Genomic DNA, 19,839 nt, shown 5'->3' on the forward strand with positions numbered 1-19,839 from the left:
ACTTTTTCCGCATCCCAAAAGTGCACAAGGTCCCTAGAGAAGTTTTCACTTCAAAAATGTATTGCGCCGAAGCGACGACGGTCGCCAATTTAATACTTTTTCACCATCCAAAAAGTGCACAACCTCCCCTAAACAAGATTTCACTTTAAAAATTTATTTCGTAGAAGCGATGACGGTCGCTAATTTAATACTTTTTCACCATCCAAAAAGTGCACAACGTCCCCTAAAGAAGTTTTTACATTAAAAATGTATTTCATCGAGCCGATGACGGTCGCTAATCCAATACTTTTCCCCATCCAAAACGTGCACAACATCCCCTAAAGAGGTTTTCACTTCAAAAATTTATTTCGTCGAAGCGATGACGATCGCGATGACGGTCGCTAATTTATTACTTTTTCCCCATCCTAAAAGGGCACAACGTCCCTAAAGAACTTCAAAAATTTATTTCGCCGAAGCGATGACGATCGCTAATTTAATAGTTTTCTCCATACAAAAAGTGCACAACGTCCCCTAAAGAAGTTTTCACTTCAAAAAAAATTTATTTCGTCGAAGCGATGACGACCGCTAATGTATTACTTTTTCCCCATTAAAAAGTGCATAACGTCTCTAAAGAAGTTTTCATTTCAAAAATTTATTTCGCCGAAGCGATGATGGTCGCTGATTTAATACTTTTTCCCCATCCAAAAAGTGCACAAAATCCCTGAAGGAGTTTTCATTTCAAAAATTTATTTCGTCGAAGCAATGACATTCGCGATGACGGTCGCTAATTTAATACTTTTTCCCCATCCAAAAAGTCCGCAACGTCACTAAATAAGTTTTCATTTTAAAAATTTATCTAGTCGAAGCGATGACGGTCGCTAATTCAATAGTTTTTTCGCATCCAAAACGTGCACAACATCCCCTAAAGAGGTTTTCACTTCAAAAATTTATTTCGTCGAAGCGATGACGATCGCGATGACGGTCGCTAATTTATTACTTTTTCCCCATCCTAAAAGGGCACAACGTCCCTAAAGAACTTCAAAAATTTATTTCGCCGAAGCGATGACGATCGCTAATTTAATAGTTTTCTCCATACAAAAAGTGCACAACGTCCCCTAAAGAAGTTTTCACTTCAAAAAAAATTTATTTCGTCGAAGCGATGACGACCGCTAATGTATTACTTTTTCCCCATTAAAAAGTGCATAACGTCTCTAAAGAAGTTTTCATTTCAAAAATTTATTTCGCCGAAGCGGTGATGGTCGCTAATTTAATAATTTTTCCCCATCCAAAAAGTGCACAAAATCCCTGAAGGAGTTTTCATTTCAAAAATTTATTTCGTCGAAGCAATGACATTCGGCGATGACGGTCGCTAATTTAATACTTTTTCCCCATCCAAAAAGTCCGCAACGTCACTAAATAAGTTTTCATTTTAAAAATTTATCTAGTCGAAGCGATGACGGTCGCTAATTCAATAGTTTTTCCGCATCCAAAAAGTGCACAAGGTCCCTAGAGAAGTTTTCACTTCAAAAATGTATTGCGCCGAAGCGACGACGTTCGCCAATTTAATACTTTTTCACCATCCAAAAAGTGCACAACTTCCCCTAAAGAAGTTTTCACATTAAAAATATATTTTATCGCAGCGATGACAGTCAATAATTCATCACTTTTCCTCATCTAAATGGTGCACAACGTCCCCTAAAGAAGTTTTCACTTCAAAAATTTTTTTCGTCGAAGCGATGACGGTCTCTAATCTAATACTTTTTCCCAATCCAAAAGTGCACAAGGTCCCTAAAGAAGTTATAACTTCAAAAATGTATTTATTCGAAGCGATGGCGGTCGCTAATTTAATACTTTTTCACAATCCAAAAAGTGCACAACGTCCCCTAAAGAAGTTTTTATATTAAAAATGTATTTCATCGAGGCGATGACGGTCGCTAATTCAATACTTTTCCCCATCCAAAACGTGCACAACATCCCCTAAAGAGGTTTTCACTTCAAAAATTTATTTCGTCGAAGCGATGACGATCGCGATGACGGTCGCTAATTTATTACTTTTTCCCCATCCAAAAAGGGCACAACGTCCCTAAAGAACCTCAAAAATTTATTTCGCCGAAGCGATGACGATCGCTAATTTAATACTTTTCTCCATACAAAAAGTGCACAACGTCCCCTAAAGAAGTTTTCACTTCAAAAAATAATTATTTCGTCGAAGCGATGACGACCGCTAATGTATTACTTTTTCCCCATTAAAAAGTGCATAACGTCTCTAAAGAAGATTTCATTTCAAAAATTTATTTCATCGAAGCGATGACGGTCGCGATGACGATCGCTAATTTATTTCTTTTTCCCCATCCAAAAAGTGCACAACGTCCATAAAGAAGTTTTCACTTCAAAAATTTATTTAGTCGAAACGATGACGATCACTAATTTATTATTTTTCTCTATCCAAAAAGTGTACAACGCCTCTAAAGAAGTTTTCATTTCAAAAATTTATTTCGCCTAAGCGATGATGGTCGCTAATTGAATAGTTTTTCCCCATCCAAAAAGTGCACAAAGTCCCTGAAGGAGTTTTCATTTCAAAAATTTATTTCGTCGAAGCAATGACATTCGCGATGACGGTCGCTAATTTAATACTTTTTCCCCATCCAAAAAGTCCGCAACGTCACTAAATAAATTTTCATTTTAAAAATTTATCTCGTCGAAGCGATGACGGTCGCTAATTCAATACTTTTTCCGCATCCAAAAAGTGCACAAGGTCCCTAGAGAAGTTTTCACTTCAAAAATGTATTGCGCCGAAGTGACGACGGTCGCCAATTTAATACTTTTTCACCATCCAAAAAGTGCACAACCTCCCCTAAACAAGTTTTCACTTTAAAAATTTATTTCGTAGAAGCGATGACGGTCGCTAATTTAATACTTTTTCACCATCCAAAAAGTGCACAACGTCTCCTAAAGAAGTTTTCACATTAAAAATGTATTTTATCGCAGCGATGACAGTCACTAATTCATCACTTTTCCTCATGTAAAAAGTGCACAACCTCCCCTAAAGAAGCTTTCACTTCAAAAATTTGTTTCGTCGAAGCGATGACGGTCGCTAATCTAATACTTTTTCCCAATCCAAAAGTGCACAAGGTCCCTAAAGAAGTTATAACTTCAAAAATGTATTTATTCGAAGCGATGACTCTCGCTAATTTAATACTTTTTCACCATCCAAAAAGTGCACAACGTCCCCTAAAGAAGTTTTTGCATTAAAAATGTATTTCATCGAGGCGATGACGGTCGCTAATTCAATACTTTTCCCCATCCAAAACGTGCACAACATCCCCTAAAGAGGTTTTCACTTCAAAAATTTATTTCGTCGAAGCGATGACGATCGCCATGACGGTCGCTAATTTATTACTTTTTCCCCATCCTAAAAGGGCACAACGTCCCTAAAGAACTTCAAAAATTTATTTCGCCGAAGCGATGACGATCGCTAATTTAATAGTTTTCTCCATACAAAAAGTGCACAACGTCCCCTAAAGAAGTTTTCACTTCAAAAAAAATTTATTTCGTCGAAGGGATGACGACCGCTAATGTATTACTTTTTCCCATTAAAAAGTGCATAACTTCTCTAAAGAAGTTTTCATTTCAAAAATTTATTTCGCCGAAGCGATGATGGTCGCTAATTTAATACTTTTTCCCCATCCAAAAAGTGCACAAAGTCCCTGAAGTAGTTTTCATTTCAAAAATTTATTTCGTCGAAGCAATGACATTCGCGAAGACGGTCGCTAATTTAATACTTTTTCCCCATCCAAAAAGTCCGCAACGTCACTAAATAAGCTTTCATTTTAAAAATCTATCTAGTCGAAGCGATGACGGTCGCTAATTCAATAGTTTTTCCGCATCCAAAAAGTGCACAAGGTCCCTAAAAAAGTTTTCACTTCAAAAATGTATTGCGCCGAAGCGACGACGGTCGCCAATTTAATACTTTTTCACCATCCAAAAAGTGCACAACCTCCCCTAAAGAAGTTTTCACTTTAAAAATTTATTTCGTAGAAGCGATGACGGTCGCTAATTTAATACTTTTTCACCATCCAAAAAGTGCACAACGTCCCCTAAAGAAGTTTCCACATTAAAAATGTATTTTATCGCAGCGATGACAGTCAATAATTCATCACTTTTCCTCATCTAAATGGTGCACAACGTCCCCTAAAGAAGTTTTCACTTCAAAAATTTTTTTCGTCGAAGCGATGACGGTCTCTAATCTAATACTTTTTCCCAATCCAAAAGTGCACAAGGTCCCTAAAGAAGTTATAACTTCAAAAATGTATTTATTCGAAGCGATGACGGTCGCTAATTTAATACTTTTTCACCATCCAAAAAGTGCACAACGTCCCCTAAAGAAGTTTTTACATTAAAAATATATTTCATCGAGGCGATGACGGGCGCTAATTCAATACTTTTCCCCATCCAAAACGTGCACAATATCCCCTAAAGAGGTTTTCATTTCAAAAATTTATTTCATCGAAGCGATGACGGTCGCGATAACGATCGCTAATTTATTTCTTTTTCCCCATCCAAAAAGTGCACAACGTCCCTAAAGAAGTTTTCACTTCAAAAATTTATTTAGTCAAAACGATGACGATCACTAATTTATTACTTTTTCCCTATCCAAAAAGTGTACAACGTCTCTAAAGAAGTTTTCATTTCAAAAATTTATTTCGCCGAAGCGATGATGGTCGCTAATTTAATACTTTTTCCCCATCCAAAAAGTGCACAAAGTCCCTGAAGGAGTTTTCATTTCAAAAATTTATTTCGTCGAAGCAATGACATTCGCGATGACGGTCGCTAATTTAATACTTTTTCCCCATCCAAAAAGTCCACAACGTCACTAAATAAGTTTTCATTTTAAAAATTTATCTCGTCGAAGCGATGGCGGTCGCTAATTCAAATACTTTTTCCGCATCCAAAAGGTGCACAAGGTCCCTAGAGAAGTTTTCACTTCAAAAATGTATTGCGCCGAAGCGACGACGGTCGCCAATTTAATACTTTTTCACCATCCAAAAAGTGCACAACCTCCCCTAAAGAAGTTTTCACTTTAAAAATTTATTTCGTAGAAGCGATGACGGTCGCTAATTTAATACTTTTTCACCATCCAAAAAGTGCACAACGTCCCCTAAAGATGTTTTCACATTAAAAATGTATTTTATCGCAGCGATGACAGTCACTAATTCATTACTTTTCCTCATCTAAAAAGTGCACAACGTCCCCTAAAGAAGTTTTCGCTTCAAAAATTTATTTCGTCGAAGCGATGACGGTCGCTAATCTAAAACTTTTTCCAATCCAAAAGTGCACAAGGTCCCTAAAGAAGTTATCACTTAAAAAATGTATTTATTCGAAGCGATGACGGTCGCTAATTTAATACTTTTTCACCATCCAAAAAGTGCACAACGTCCCCTAAAGAAGTTTTTACATTAAAAATGTATTTCATCGAGGCGATGACGGTCGCGAGTTTAATAATTTTCACCATCCAAAGTGTGCACAGCTTTCCTAAAAAGGTTTTCACTTCAAAAATTTATTTCGTCGAAGCGATGACGATTGCGATGACGGTCGCTAATTTATTACTTTTTCCCCATCCAAAAAGGGCACAACGTCCCTAAAGAACTTCAAAAATTAATTTCGCCGAAGCGATGACGATCGCTAATTTAATACTTTTCTCCATACAAAAAGTGCACAACGTCCCCTAAAGAAGTTTTCACTTCAAAAAAAAATTATTTCGTCGAAGCGATGACGACCGCTAATGTATTACTTTTTCCCCATTAAAAAGTGCATAACGTCTCTAAAGAAGATTTCATTTCAAAAATTTATTTCATCGAAGCGATGACGGTCGCGATGACGATCGCGAATTTATTTCTTTTTCCCCATCCAAAAAGTGCACAACGTCCCTAAAGAAGTTTTCACTTCAAAAATTTATTTAGTCAAAACGATGACGATCACTATTTTATTACTTTTTCCCTATCCAAAAAGTGTACAACGTCTCTAAAGAAGTTTTCATTTCAAAAATTTATTTAGTCGAAGCGATGATGGTCGCTAATTTAATACTTTTTCCCCATCCAAAAAGTGCACAAAGTCCCTGAAGGAGTTTTCATTTCAAAAATTTATTTCGTCGAAGCAATGACATTCGCGATGACGGTCGCTAATTTAATACTTTTTCCCCATCCAAAAAGTCCACAACGTCACTAAATAAGTTTTCGTTTTAAAAATTTATCTCGTCGAAGCGATGACGGTCGCTAATTCAATACTTTTTCCGCATCCAAAAAGTGCACAAGGTCCCTAGAGAAGTTTTCACTTCAAAAATGTATTGCGCCGAGGCGACGACGGTCGCCAAGTTAATACTTTTTCACCATCCAAAAAGTGCACAACCTCCCCTAAAGAAGTTTTCACTTTAAAAATTTATTTCGTATAAGCGATGACGGTCGCTAATTTAATACTTTTTCACCATCCAAAAAGTGCACAACGTCCCCTAAAGAAGTTTTCACATTAAAAATGTATTTTATCGCAGCGATGACAGTCACTAATTCATTACTTTTCCTCATCTAAAAAGTGCACAACATCCCCTAAAGAAGTTTTCACTTCAAAAATTTATTTCGTCGAAGCGATGACGGTCGCTAATCTAATACTTTTTCCCAATCCAAAAGTGCACAAGGTCCCTAAAGAAGTTATCACTTCAAAAATGTATTTATTCGAAGCGATGACGGTCGCTAATTTAATACTTTTTCACCTTCCAAAAAGTGCACAACGTCCCCTAAAGAAGTTTTTACTTATCAAAAATGTATTTCATCGAGGCGATGACGGTCGCGAATTTAACAATTTTCCCCATCCAATATGTGCACAACTTTCCTATAACGGCGATAACGGTGGCTAATTTAATACTTTTTCCCCATCCAAAAAGTGCACAACTTCCCCTAAAGAAGTTTTCACATTAAAAATTTATTTCGTAGAAGCGATGACGACCGCTAATTTATTACTTTTCCCCATCCAAATAGTGCACAACGCCAAAATTTAATATTTTTTCACTTTTGTTCTACAAAGTTTTGTATGTAAGTCAATACTTTTCGAGTTATTCGCGATTTAAAATATTGATTTTTCGACAAAAAACTACGTTTTCAGACCGTTTTTCCGAAATAACTCAAAAAGTAAATATTTTATCGAAAAAAATATTTTCAGCAAAAGTGTAGCCTATAAAAAAACGAAAAAAATGGTGTACCAGTAAAATCTACAAATTGAGTAGAAGCAAAGTTGTAGCTCAAGAAAAATACGTTCTTATTCGTCTAATTCCAAATCGAATAATTCAACGCGAAATCACCGAAGAAAGAAGCGTTTTTCAAGAAAACCTTATTAACATTATTAAAGTATCGAAAAAAAGCTTATTAGTTGTTTTTTACAAAAGTTTAGAGCATCAAAAATAAACGAGTTACACTGAAAAAAAGTTGGCCCCTTTTTTTGGTAAAAAAAATCGTGAAAACCTCCCTCTATTTAGCACCCTAAATGAAATTAATCGTTTGGCTTTACCATCTATTTTAACTGTATGTATTGTTTATATGATCTGTAAGTTTGATTGGTATGAAGTGCTTATTTTTGAAAACATTTAGTTTTATAGTAAAAAAAATTTCTAAAAATTTTTGAAAAATTTCATTTTTTTCAAAATAACTTAAAAAGTATTAGTGATAAGAAAAATCTTAAAGAGTACAAAAATGTAGGTTTTACTATTATAAATATGCTAGTTTCATTTTGTTTCTCCGTAAGACAAAAATTGGTTAAGATATGGCTGTTCAAAATTTGAATACACTCGTGATTAGTGACCCATTCAAGCTTTCTTAATTATAACCCTTTCAAAAATAAACACTTTAAACCGGTGAGACTGACAGATCATATAAAAAATAGACAGGTAAGTAAATTGCTCGTAAAGCGGTAGCGATTAATTTCATTTGGGGAGCTAAACACGGCGAGATTTTCATGATTTTTTACAAAAAAAAGAGGGCCAACTTTCTGTTGAGCGTAACTCGCTTATTTTTAATGGTAAAACTTTTGTTAACAATTGAAACAAAGCTTTTTATAAACACTTTAAAAAAGTTTAAATGGGTTTTTCCCGAAAAGTGCTTAAGTCTTCGGTGATTTCACCTTGAAATGTTCGATTTGGAATTAGACGAATAGGAACGTATTTTTCATGAGCTACAACTTTGTTTTTATTTGATTGATAGACTTTACTGATACACCATATTTTTGTGTTTTTCATAAGCTACACTTTTGCTGAGAATATATTTTTCGATAAAATATTTACTTTTTAGTTATTTGCGAAAAACCGCCTGAAAACGTAGTTTTTTGTCGAAGAATCATCATTTTCAATGGCAAATAACTCGAAAAGTATTGACTTACGTAAAAAACTCTATAGAACAAAAGTTGCTTAAAATCAGTCAGTTTATCCATTTCCGGCCTGATCTTGAACATATCTTTATTCACCCTCGAGAAGGGGTGACTGTCACCCCCCAAGTAAAAGCGACCAACGGCACAATTTCAACTTTGAAGTGGAGGGTAAGTAGAACCTAAATCCAAATTTTCATGCAATTCGGAGTTGCCCCTGAAAATTACACGGTATCGCCGCATTTCCCGTTCATTTACTGGGCTAAAAACCTATTTTTGGATGGGGAAAAAGGATTTATTTCGAGACCTTCATCTCTTCGACGAAATAAATAGTGTACGTATATTTATTATATGTGTATGTATATATAAATTATGTAGAAGTATTTAAATTCGCGAAAATTGAAAACCTCTTTAGACACGTTGTGCACTTTTTGGATGAGGAAAAAGTACTAAATTAGCCACCATCATCGCTTCGGCGAAATAAATTTTTAAAGTGAAAACTTCTTTAGGGGACGTTGTGGACTTTTTGGATGGTGAAAAAGTATTAAGTTAGCGACCGTCATCGATTCGAAGAAATACATTTTTGAAGTGATAACTTCTTTAGGGACGTTGTGCACTTTTGGATTTGGAGAAAGTATTAAATTAGCTACCGTTATCGCTTCTGCGAAATAAATTTTTGAAGAGAAAATTTCTTTAGCGACGTTATGCACTTTTTGGATGGGGAAAAGTATTAAATTAGCGACCGTCATCGCTTCGGAGAAATACATTTTTAAAGTTGTTTAAAGTTGTGGATGGGGAAAAGTATTAAATTAGCGACCGTCATCGCTTCGGAGAAATACATTTTTAAAGTTGTGCACTTCTTGTTCCTTAGGGAAGTTGTGCACTTTTTGGATGGGGAAAAGTAATAAATTCGCGACCGTCATCGTTCCAACGAAATAAATTTTTATAGTGAAAACTTCTTTAGGGGACGTTGTGCACTTTTTGGATGGTGAAAAAATATTAAATTAGCGACCGTCATCGCTTCGAAGAAATACATTTTTAAAGTGATAACTTCTTTAGGGACCTTGTGCACTTTTTGGATTGGGAAAAAGTATTAAATTAGCGACCGTCATCGTCCGACGAAATAAATTTTTGAAATAAAAACTCTTTTAGAGACATTGTGCACTTTTTGGATGGGGAAAAGTAATAAATTAGCGGTCGTCATCGCTTCGACGAAATAAATTTTTAATGTGAAAACTTCTTTAGGGGAAGTTGTGCACTTTTTGGATGGGGAAAAAGTATTAAATTAGCCACCGTTATCGCTTCGGCGAAATAAATTTTTGAACAGAAAATTTCTTTAGCGACCTTGTGTATTTTTTGGATGGGGAAAAGTATTAAATTAGCGACCGTCATCGCTTCGGCGAAATACATTTTTGAAATGAAAACTTCTTTAGGAAAGTTGTGCACATTTTGGATGGAGAAAATTATTAAATTCGCGACCGTCATCGCTTCGACCAAATAAATTTTTAAAGTGAAAACTTCTTTAGGGGACGTTGTGCACTTTTGGATGGTAAAAAGTAATAAAGAGAAAATTCTCTAACGAGGTAATCCTTCTATGATCTGTTCCGGAGTTCTGTATAGTGGATGTATAAAGATTCTTGTAGAACGTTTGTATTTCCTTGATTATTTGAGTTTTTTCCGTCACCGTATTCCCCTGTTGGTTTTTGATTTTAGTTATCTTCGATTTTCCTTTAGTTAAATTTGATTTCAATACTCTCATGTTCCTATTGTTTTCGATGGTTTGCAATATTTGTTATGTTTTATAAGCCCGCAAGTCTGACCTTATGCTCTTTTTAACTTTATTGTTGATAGCCTTATATTCTGGCAATTCTTTAGATGTTCTTCTTCTTTCTTCCATTAAATCCAGTGTTGTTTGTTTAAGTTTGGTTTTTCTCGGATTTTTATTTTTACCACAGATCTTTTTCGTAGTTTCAATCTTTTTCAGTAGATCAATTTTGGTCTTTCTTTACATGAATCATCTCCAATATACATCTTTTGTTGTAGTTTTGTTCTTTTTCTAAAATTTGTACATTTTCAAAATCAAAAGCATGGTTATTTTCTATGGAATGCTTGGCTAATGCTGTAGTGTTTACTTTGTTGGTTTGTACACTATGTTTGTGTGCAACCATCCTTCTATGTATATATTGATGTGTTTGCCCAATGTATGTCGAATTGCAGTCTTTACAATTTACTTTATAAACAACATCTGACTGCTGGTCCTTAGTAACAATGGGTTTAAATTTTGAAAAACATTGCCCCGATGTTTTAGGCGCTTTATGTCCAACATTGATATCATATTTTGCAAAAATTCCCGACATTAGGGATATATAGCGTTTATTTGGGTTGGTGATATTACTATTGACATTGTTAGGTGAAATTTGGATTTGATTTGGAGTGGTATTGGAATTTGATTGGTTGTTGATGATATATTTTCTTTTTTTAATTAGAGGGTTGTAAAATTCTGGCGGATAATTATTTTTTTCTAGAATATCTTTAACTCTTTTCAGATTTTCGGAATGGAATTGTGGGCTAGATAGCTTAATTGCTCTATCCGTTAGACTGAATATAACACTTCTTTTGCGACTTACCGGTGCGTTGGTATTGTAGTTTAAATATCTTCCAGACCAGACATCTTTTGTAAACCAGTTGGTAGTTGTAAGTCGGTTATTGCTGTTATACTCCAAACTTAGATCGAGAAAATTAATTTTGTTGTTTTCTTCCATTTCATAAGAAAATTGAATGTTATTATGGAAGTTATTGAAAATTTGAAGGGTATACTCGATTTCATGATCCGGTATGCAAAGCAGGCAGTCATATACGTATCGTTTGTAGAAGTGTATATTGTATTTTAATTTAGAGATAACTGTTGTCTCTAATATTTCCATGACCAAGTTTGCTATTGGTGCTGATATAGGTGAGCCCACAGCTACTCCAGAAATCTGAGAATAGTATTAATTTTCATGTTGGAAGAATGTTGAGCTAAGGCAGAATTTTACACCTTCTAGAAAGTCTTCAAGAGGAAGGGAAGTATGTGTTTGGATGTTACCCCATCTGGATTTGACACAATTTAAAGCTATTTCGATTGGAATGTTGGTATAGAGTGATTTTACGTCGAAAGATATAAGTTTGTGATTAATTGGTACGGACTGTTTTGAAATAAAATTGTGAAAATCCTATGAGTCTTGTATATGATATTGGGTCTTACCGATTACATTTCCCAGAATGTCTGCAAAATATTTGGAGAGGTTGTATGTTGGACTTCCAATGTTACTAACAATTGGGCGAAGTGCACCGAGAGAACAATTTCTTTTCTCCTAAAACACCGATTTCTTTGAGCAATATTTCTTAAATGTTAACATATCCTATTAACTTAAACATACCGGTTCACATATAAAGAAACGAGTTTTTTAAACACAACTCAATAATTTCTTACAGATAATTTCTTCAATACTAAGAAATGCATTAATGGTTACATTTAATTTTCTTATCCTAAAGTTTTTATTTCTTAAATTGAAAACTACAAATATTTTGCAGTATAAAAATATAATGTTAAGTTAATCCATATTTATATTTGTGAACAAGAAATTTTCTTGCAATCAAATAAATATTTTAAACCACAAGAAATAATTCTTCAGAAATACCCTCTGTAGTAACTGTGGTTATAAAATAAAAACTTTGTCATTAATGCCGAAATGTTACTTGCAAAGAGATTTTCTTCCACAAAAGAATTGCGCAGAATAACTATTTATAATTTAGTCGTCAGTGTTTGTCAAGATGGCGTGATATGTTCATGTTCATATAGATGGATGTTGGATTTATTGGTGTACTTTAAAAATTAACGGATATTTTGAAGGTACGTACATATATAGGTATTAAATAAAAGTAAATTGAGTAATTTAAGATGTAATAATAATATTTTTGCGTATCCGAATGGTTAAAAAAGAAACATAATAGTATCTTTATATGCTTTTAGGTATAATGATGGACGACTCTGAAATAAAGGAGTTTATTATTCTAACTGGGAAATATGCCACAATTTAAAGCTGGGACAGAATGATATAATATATACATAGCTTCATACAATAGCTTCAGAACAATATTAAGAAAGGAGTTATTAACCAACTGCGGGGCCTTCCAGAAATGGTAGAACTTCATACATGTAAGTACCTTTTTAAAAATGTGTATACTTATGTATCAACTATAATAGGTTTCTTGAATGTATCGTCTTCTATAAAAATATACAATACAACGCTATATCAAACATGGCGGGTGCAACGCTGAGGATTTTTTCTATTAATTTATTTGAGATAAAGAAATCAGTTAGTCTAAAAGAAATATATGTTTATGGCTAAGAAATGTTATTGCCCAAAACCGTGAATTAGTTAATATGTATTAAATGACTTAGATGTAAACTAATAATACTTTCCCGTAATAAAATTTCTTAATGATTAGGTATGCTGTCTCTTTTAGATTATAAAATTTAAGAAAATTACATATTATTATGTCTGCTTCAATGTTTTACATTGGTTGTATTTTCCCTCTTGTTTTAGCTAAACAATGTTTATTGTGTGACTTAATATTATACAGATAATATTTCATTAACAAAAAGAAAAAATAAACAAAGATGTGTAGGTTAAATAATGCCATGTTTGAACTAAATATGATTGATTATTATTAGTATTAGTAGTTCTTATGTGGGGCCGTGTATTTGTTTTTTTTTGTATTTCCTAAATTTGTCAAAATAAATATCTATATGTGTATAAAAAAATATTATTTAAGTAAGTTTACTCTTTCTACATAACGATTTTGTTTTAGTGAATTGCTGATATACAAAGTGCTATTAACAAAAGAAAGAAAATTTGAGGAAGTTGGATTTGCCTCTCCATCCTTTTATTGTTGTGTAGAAGCCAGTGGTTTAAAAGTAGAGAAAATATTTGTATGTAATAATAACGTTTTATATCTTGTTTTATTAATAAATAATGATTTTACCTTAACACAATGATTTATTTCGCCGTATGTAATATCATTTTATTTTCAAGAAATATTAACTTAACTCTAAATATACGTTTATCTCTGCGAAATATATTTCTTAACATTAAATAAATTAATTATTAATAGTAAAATAATAATATTCCTTACTAAGAAATATTATTGCTCAGAAAGAATAGTTTGTTAATGTGTAGAAAATATATTTTTATGACTAATAAAATTAATTAACATAAAGTGTAATTTCTTTCTGATAAATGGGTTTGAAGTTTGCCAGAAAGCGATAGTTCAATCATGTTTAAGATATATTTCTTTGGCTATAGTAGAATTTATTTGAAATATTTTAGAAAATTATATCTTACATACAAAGATATATTTCTTAGGCAATATGTCAAGTCGATCTTTCTTAAATATTAATAAAGTTTCTTTATGTCAAGATTTTTTTTCTCTCGGTGTGGAATGTTGTTTTTATGCACTTTTGGAAGCCCGTATATATAGGAGGATGTGCCATTGTGGGATATTAATTTATTTTTCAAGCTTAAGTCTATATATTTTTTCTTGAACAAGTGTTTCTATATTTGTTCTTGAAAAATAAATTAATATCCCACAATGGCACATCCTCCTATATATACGGGCTTCCAAAAGTGCATAAAAACAACATTCCACTTCGCCCAATTGTTAGTAACATTGGAAGTCCAACATACAACCTCTCCAAATATTTTGCAGACATTCCGGGAAATGTAATCGGTAAGACCCAATATCATATACAAGACTCATGGGATTTTCACAATTTTATTTCAAAACAATCCGTACCAATTAATCACAAACTTATCTTTCGACGTAAAATCACTCTATACCAACATTCCAATCGAAATAGCATTAAACTGTGTCAAATCCAGATGGAGTAACATCCAAACACATACTTCTCTTCCTCTTGAAGACTTTCTAGAAGGTGTAAAATTCTGCCTTAGCTCAACATTCTTCCAACATGAAAATGAATACTATTCTCAGATTTCTGGAGTAGCTATGGGCTCACCTATATCAGCACCAATAGCAAACTTGGTCATGGAAATATTAGAGACAACAGTCATCTCTAAATTAAAATACAATATACACTTCTACAAACGATACGTAGATGACTGCCTGCTTTGCATACCGGATCATGAAATCGAGTATACCCTTCAAATGTTCAATAACTTCCATAATAACATTCAATTTACTTATGAAATGGAAGAAAACAACAAAATTAATTTTCTCGATCTAAGTTTGGAGTATAACAGCATTAACCGACTTATAACTACCAACTGGTTTACAAAAGATGTCTGGTCTGGAAGATATTTAAACTACAATACCAACGCACCGGTAAGTCACAAAAGAAGTGTTATATTCAGTCTAACCAGTGGCGTGCTGGCCATATAAACGAAACGGTGCAATCACCGAGAGGCTGCGGCCTCTTGAGGCCGGTCAAATAAGTATTTTTTAGAAAAAATTTTAGATTTAACAAAAAAAGTTTTTAATTTATAATCGAATGATATTAACAAAACATTTCAAGAAAATTTAATTCTTTTTTAAAGCTAACCAGTTTAAAAACCTGGTCGGAATCATTCCCATCCGGGCAAATTTTTGTTTGGTGTTACGCTCACAAACTTAACTTAGTTATTTGTGATGCTACAAGTAACATAATTCTATGGTTCATTTTTTAAATAGGAGCAGTAAACTCAAAAGACATTATATTATCACACTCAATAATGTCACTATAAAAATAATCAAATTCACTTTCTTTTTTGGTTGATCATGTCGATCTTCGAAGGTAATTCATAATTATTATATTATACTAATATGTCGCTAAAGAGTTTTAAAATCAGCTGTTTTTTATATAAAAGCAGACTAAAAATCAAAAATTAAAGGAATATGGCAGAAAACACAAAAAATCGCCGATATATCTTAATTAACCTATGAATTTTAAATGCCATTAGTGTCAAAATTTCATAAATGTCAATAGTGTCAAAATTTTATGATTTATTTGAGTAAACTTGGCTATGGTTGAACCAATTACAAACAAGCATTACGGCGCGGTAAATTTGAATTACTGTTCCTATTTAAGAATCGTGGTTTAGTATCAACAATGCAAAAAATATTGCAAAAATAAAAGACTAAATTTAGCAGGCGATACTAAATGGTGGGCTAAAGACCACTCTTCGTAAAATATTTGGAACCTTCGAAGATAATTCAGAAAGTTTTGTTGTAATTAAGACTGAAGGAAGACTTATTAGTTTAATTTTAATAATAAACTTTATTAAATACACATTACATGATAAGCCACGTTGATTCTGGCAACCTAACCTATATTCTTCTAACCTATGATGTCACTGTTGACAAGTACATAATTGTGGCTACATACACAAATGTGGCTGAAGTGCCAAGGCCTATACAACATCTTCCCCCTTAACTAAAAATTCATAATGAAATCTTTGTACTGACATGGTCTCTTTATTGATCATCCCGATCTGGTCACTAGCTCACCTTCACTATTGCACAATTCACCCATGTCCTTTTCACTTATCTCTGTACGGTTTACACTATTATTATCAAAGCAACACTGATCAAGAGCCTCAGCTGAGTTTTCCCGTACCACATCTTTAGGAGGAACAGGCTCCATGTGAGCTGAACTCTCAACTGAGGGTCCTGCATTACCTGAGTCAAACTTACTATTTCTAAAATTATGACTATAGTTATGATCTGTGCACATTTTGAACTCATTATGTGTAGGCTTCAAATGTGATGAATTGCGTCTTAACTCATTACCTTGATGATCCTTTATTATGAATGATCTAGGGGCATGATGTTTGGATATAATTTTAGCAGGTTCCCAAATCTTATTTTTCCTTACTAGTGCATTATCACCAACTTTTAGCTCTTTTGATACTTTTGCAGTCTTATTATAATAAGTTTTATAATGATTTTGTTTTTTAATTAATTTATCATGTACATATCTACTATTTTCTGGTTTTAGTAAATTAGAATGAGTTGGTAATTTTGTCCTAACTCTTCTACCAAAAAGCAACTGAGCAGGAGTTAAATTAATTTCATGTATCGGGGTGTTTCTGTATTCTAATAAGGCAGTTTCCAGATCAGTTTTAGTATAATTGCATTTTTTAAGAATGTTTTTAGATGTTTGGACTGCGCGTTCAGCAAGACCATTACTTTTAGGATACCTAGGTGAACTAAACTTGAACTGGAAATTCCAACTGTTAGAAAATTGTTTACATTCGTTTGAGCTGAAAGGCATATTATCACAAATTACTGTTTTAGGTATTCCATGTGTGGAAAATACTGATTTTAATTTTTTAATTACCTCACTGGAGGTTTTATCATTAACATGCAAAATTTCTAGCCATTTAGAATAATAATCTTGAATAACTAAATAACTTTTACCATTAAATTCAAAAAAGTCACAACCTACTTTGTTAAATGGAATATCAGGTATGTCATGTTCCATGATCGGTTCCTTAGTTTTTGCGTTCGAGAATCTCTCACAAACAGAACAAGTTGAAATCATTCGTTCTATATCTGACATTAGTCCAGGCCAATAAACAGCTTGCCTTGCTCTTTCTTTTGTCCTAGTGATGCCAAAATATGCCTCATGCAATAAATTCAGTATGTATGACCTCAATGTCTCAGGCACAATAACACGACGATTGAAAAATAATAACTCATCTTCAACAGATATCTCTGTTTGATGTTTATAATAGTGTTTAATATTATCTGAAACCTCATTTTTACTCTTGGGCCAACCATTAAAGAAATAATATTTGAGTTTAGAAAGTAATGGATCTGCTACCGTAGCTTGCTGAAATTGAATTCTTTTTTCATCAGTTATATTTAAGCCTGCACTTAATGAATGCACCATTTCATTAACCCATTCATCAGTATTTTCATGATCATCTGTCAAGTAAGACCTCGACAGCAAGTCTGCAATGTGCAAAAATTTACCAGGTTTAAAAGAGACATTAATGTTGTATTTTAATAGTCTAATTTTCATTCTTTGAAGTCTAGATGAGGCTACGTCACACACCCTTTTGTTCAAAATACTAACGAGAGGTTTATGATCTGTGATTATATTAATTTTTTTTCCATATATAAAATTATGAAATTTAGTTGTGGCAAATACAATTCCAAGTAATTCTTTTTCTATTTGTGCAAAATTTGATTCTGAGTTGGTTAAACTTCTCGAGGCATAAAAAACAGGCCTGTTTTCTTGTAACAGACAGCATCCTAATCCACTTTGACTGGCATCTGTCTCAATTGTGATTTCCTTTTGTTCTGAAAAGTTAGCTAGCACTGGTGCCTCTGTTATTCTTTGTTTAATTTTTTTAAGTGTTTCTGTGTGAATGGGTAGCCACAAAAATTCATTTTTTTCTTTTAAAAGTTCCCTTAAGGGGGACGTTAATTCAGATAGATTATTTACAAATTTCGAGAGAAAGTTTGTCATGCCTAATATGCTCTGTAATTGCTTCTTATTAGCTGGATTTTTAATAGCTGAAATTGCTCTTATGCGTTCTGTATCAATTTCCATGCCATTTGCTGAAAACATGTGACCAAGATATTTAACTTGTCCAACTTTAAATTGCACTTTATTAACATTAAATTTGACACCTAAATTCCTAGCCCTAGTCATCACTTTTGACAATATTAAGTCGTGATCCTGCTCATTTTCAGCAGCTATGAGTATATCATCAAAGTAAACAAGTACTCCCGGAATATCTGAGAAATTTTTTGTATTAATATATTGAAAATATTCTGGAGCCATATTTAATCCATATGGAAGCCTTAAAAATTTCCAGCATCCATATGGAGTTGAAAACGTACACAGATCACTGGATTTTTTATCTAGAGGAATTTGCCAAAACCCTTCTTTCAAGTCTAATACAGTGAATATTTTTTTATTTGTTAAATTGTATGTTATATCTTCTAAGGTGGGGATTAAAACATTTTTAGGTCGTTTAATTACTGAATTTAACTTTTTTGGATCAAGACATAACCTAAGTGTTTTATCTTTTTTCTCAATTATCACCAGGTTACTAACCCACCCAGTCGGATTTTCCACTCTTTCTATTATACCACGTTTTTCCAGCTCTTTTAACGTTTTTTTCAGTTCTCCTCTAAGGGACAATGGAATACGCCTAGGGGGATTAGCAACTGGTTGACTACCCTCTTTTATTTCTATTGTACATTTATCCTTAAATGTCCCTGTACCTTCAAAAAGATCTAAGTGATCTTTAATAAATAACTTTTTCTCATTACTGATACTAGTTTCCTTTACTCTACTTATCAAGTTTAATTTGACACAACTATTAATCCCTAATAATGGACAATTAATATCTTTGACAACTAAAAATTTTTCAATGGTACTTACATTTTTTACATTACATTCTAAATAGACAAATCCCTCTGGTTTTATGATGGCCCCCCCAAAAGCTTCTAATTTCACAATTGTTGGTTCTAGTTGCTGATTTACACCAAGTTCTCTATAAACATTATATGGTAGAATATTGACTTCAGCCCCTGTGTCTAGCTTAAAATTAACAGGTTTATTTATTACATTTACAGTTTCAAACCAAGAATTGGATTTAACATCCATAACAGATAAAGTATACATTAAAAACTCACTATTATTATCTCCCTGGCTTGAATTATTTGGGCCTACCTCCACTGACTCTTCCAGCTGACGAACCATTCGAACACGACAAGCAACAGCAAAATGATTTAATTTTCCACATTTTTCACACTTGCGATTAAATGCTGGACATTCTCTAAGGCCATGAATCCTGGTACACCTGGTACACTTAAACTTTCCTGGACTTACATTGGTGGAATTGAGTGCATGGTTTGATTTCTTTTCATTTGTTCGTTTTTCAATAACATTTATGCTTTCATTCTGAGTTACGTGCGAGTCGTTTTTACCTTGAAGAGTTTTTGCCTGCTTCTTGGAAATCTCTGCTGTTCTACCTGCATTTATTACCTTGTCTAGGTTCAAGTCGTTCTCACCTAGCAATCTTTGCTGCAGTTGCGTGTCTCTTATTCCTATTACTAGGCGATCTCTGATCATTTCATCTCTAAATGTGGTAAATTCACAGGTTTGCGCTAATTTTTTAACATCTGCTAAGAACTGATTGAAACTTTCTCCTTCTAACTGCTCCCTTTTATGAAATTTAAATCTTTCATATATTACATTTTTTTTTTGGATTACAATAAGACTCAAATGCCTCGATTATTTTAGCCTCGTCCTTTTTATCTTCATCTTCGAGGCCAAATGTGTTGAACAACTCTACTGCATCTTCACCCGCTAAGCTTAGCAGGACATTCGCTTTAATTTCAGAAGATTTTTCATTCTTCTCTGAGGCTACCATATAAATATTATAGTTCTGTTTG

The sequence above is a fragment of the Diabrotica virgifera genome, chromosome 4 (assembly GCF_917563875.1).
Source record: "Diabrotica virgifera virgifera chromosome 4, PGI_DIABVI_V3a".
Taxonomy (NCBI): Eukaryota; Metazoa; Arthropoda; class Insecta; order Coleoptera; family Chrysomelidae; genus Diabrotica; species Diabrotica virgifera.